We start from the raw sequence: 3108 nt of genomic DNA on the forward strand, positions 1-3108 counted from the left end.
ATCTGAAATTGCACAACCCGCGCGCTTGAACCCTATCGTTCTTCTTCTTTCTCCTTCTGCTTGAGTTCGTCTTTGTCGCAAACTGGCCTGCGCTTCCGTGACTGCAACCACATTGTGGAGATCGTGTTTGTGGAGTTCGTCTCTGTCGATTGAGGTATGTCCTTTCGTTTTAACATTAGGCGTTCGTCGTTTTAACATTTGCTCACTTTCGCAGGTCGAAGAAAACTAGGAAAGGAAAGAGTCCCGGAAAGGGTACTCCCAGGGCGTTCTTGTTGTTTCTCCTTTTGCCTGAGTTCGTGTTTGTCGCAAAGTGGGCTGCGCTTCCGTGACTGCAACCACATTGTTGAGTTCGTGTTTGTGGAGTTCGTGTCTGCCACTTATCTTTTGAGGTACGTCCTTTCGTTTTAACATTAGACGTTCCTCATTTGAACATTTGCTCACTTTCACAGGTCGAAGAAAACTAGGAAAGGAAAGAGTCCCGGAAAGGGTGGGACTCGATTTTGGAAGTCCATTGTGCTTGGCTTTAAGACTCCCAGGGAAGCCATCGAAGGTATGTCTCTGTTGTATGTTAATGATGAAAATCCATTGTTCAATGGTCTGTCTCTGTTGTGATGTTTCGAAACCCTAGTTAGACTAACTAATATGATTGATATTTGTGTAAGCTGAGACTAGGCAATATGATTATTTTTCCAAACAATATGTTTTGATACCCGTTCATGTTTCTGTGAATTTGGAGATTTAAATTAGACTAAGACAATACTAAGTCATTATAGTTGCTTACAAGTGCTTTGAGACATGCTGGAGGGATTTCAAAATGGGGTCCCATTCTCCTGTCCAGTGTGGTGCCTTGTCTGATAAAGAGTGTAGTGGTTTGAGCTATGATGATGCTTGGAATGCATGTTTTTTGTTTTGGAAAGCAAAGATAATTTATATTAGAATAGATAAAGTACCAGACAGAGCTAATTTAGACTCAGGAATGCATGTTTTTCCTTTCCATTATGATGACCCTTAAGTCAGCCCACCAAGTAAAGAAGTATAGCTTTCTAGGCCCCTGACCCAAACCCCTCCAACCATTGTATTTAGAAACTAGAATCCCGTTCCAAAGTTGGTCTGGTTTTTTTTTTTTTTTTGCACAGCAAAAATTAATTATATTAATAATAGTTCAGTACTAGATGTACTGAAAATAGCAAATAGATACAAAGGCAAATCCTGCTAAACCCAACTACTATAGATTTTTTTTTTTGCTCAGCAAATATAATTATATTCATATATAAGAGGCCCATTGAGTTGATGGAGTGGTTCTGCTGAGTACTCACTTGGTACAATGCTGGGTATTTGTCTTGTAGGGTTAAGTCTCCTTCTCTCCATTAATCCTTCCAAAACCTAATCCGGACCCCATCACCCACCTTCCACCTCATATTATTGATGAGACTGTTGCTATGCTGCTGCTGAAAAACAACTCTTAGATCCTTCCACCAAGGGGAGAAGTCTACATTGTTTCTACCATAACATAAAGCATTCCACCCACCATATATATTTGGACATCAAGAGTCTAGCCCAAAGCTGATTCTGGTTATTTGCCAAGTCCCATCCCCATTTACCAATCAAGGCCTCATTAAACTTGGACATATCTTTAATCCCAAGCCCCCCTTTGCTCTTGGGAAGACAAACAGTATCCCAATTGACCCACGGTATCTTGGCTGCCTCAGAACCTCCTTCCCACAAAAAATTCCTCTGAATAGAAACTACCTTATGCACCACTTTTTTAGGGATTCTAAAAAAAGAGAGAAGGTAAATAGGGAGGGCTGTTAAGACAGAATTGATGAGGGTTATCCTGCCACCTTAGGCATATTGCAGAATATTAATCTCCTCCTTTTTTTTACTACATATATCAAGTATTGATTTTTTGTGTATTTTTAAGATAAACAATTAATTAATTAATTAATTTTTTATAAAATATTAAAAGAACTAGCTAGTATGAGGATATTATAAAAAATAATAATAACATCACTCTTTTTAATTCTCTTTTGTTATTTGCAACACTATTTTCTAAAGTAACAGGGTATTTTCTAGAAAATGTCACATCTCGTTGATACAATAATGTTATTTTGACCATTCAAGGCTTTAATCCAACATCTAGCACCATCACTCTTATTTTTTTTTTGGAAGGCATAAAATATATTATATTATTAAGATAATCAAAGCAGTACAAGGGGTACTGAATTAAAAGAAATACAAACACCATCACTCTTATATAATTGTTGTATTTTTTTTCTTAGCCTTTCACACTAGACACATTACCTGGTGCTGATAAAGACTGCCACCGGTTTAGTGGAAATGTTTAGGCTCACCTTCATTTAAAGTTTGGCTTGATTTCAATTTTTAATCAGGAAAAGTATAAATAAAAAATAAAAAATCAAAAATCAAACTGTATTTTCAGTCTATATATAGTCTATGTTGAGTGCCAAAGTTTTCACTTGCCACCATCTCTTTCCACCTGTGTCAAGCCACTTCTGTGTTGTCTGATTCATTTTCCTTGCATACAAAGATTTCCCCTGTAGTTGTTAAATTTTCCCATTTTGCATCTCATATATATTATTGGAGCAACAGGGCTTTTTACTCTCATGTTAGTTGCTTAATTTAGCAACCAATCATGTCTTGAAACCATTCATTTTGATTTTTTTATGGGAGTAATTTTTTTATTAAATATATTTAAGTACAAAAAATATCTTAATGGGAGCAATCATCTCCTTAGAGCTTTATGTGGATCCGTCCATGCAGGTACATGATTCCTATTTGTTGTGAGAGTGAAATGATGGGCAGCAGTAGCAAGTGAGGTGAGTTTATATTTCCTTTTTTTTTGTCTTTATCTTTGTTAGTTTGTTATATATTTTATATTTTATATGTTTGAGTTTTAAACGTGTAAAAAATAGAAATAGAAAGGTCTGCTGATTGCTTATTAAATACAAAGTAGGATATTTTGCTTCTAGAGTTAAATTATCCCCCAGTCACACAATAGATAGGCTTCTTTGCTTCCATTTTGCCCCCATAGATAGTAAATAGATAGGTAAGGCTGCTAAAATTGAATTAATGAGAGTGATTCTGCCC

The 3108-nt window shown here is 36.2% G+C and overlaps 1 long non-coding RNA gene across 1 annotated transcript; it reads left to right on the plus strand.

The window, feature by feature from the left end:
* Positions 1–2838, plus strand: LOC114395235. Its single transcript, XR_003662971.1, has 3 exons — positions 1–389; positions 450–550; positions 2782–2838. It is a non-coding gene; the product is annotated as an uncharacterized LOC114395235 (long non-coding RNA).
* The last annotated feature ends 270 nt before the right edge of the window (positions 2839–3108 follow it).

The sequence above is a fragment of the Glycine soja genome, chromosome 18, assembly GCF_004193775.1.
Source record: "Glycine soja cultivar W05 chromosome 18, ASM419377v2, whole genome shotgun sequence".
Lineage (NCBI taxonomy): Eukaryota > Viridiplantae > Streptophyta > Magnoliopsida > Fabales > Fabaceae > Glycine > Glycine soja.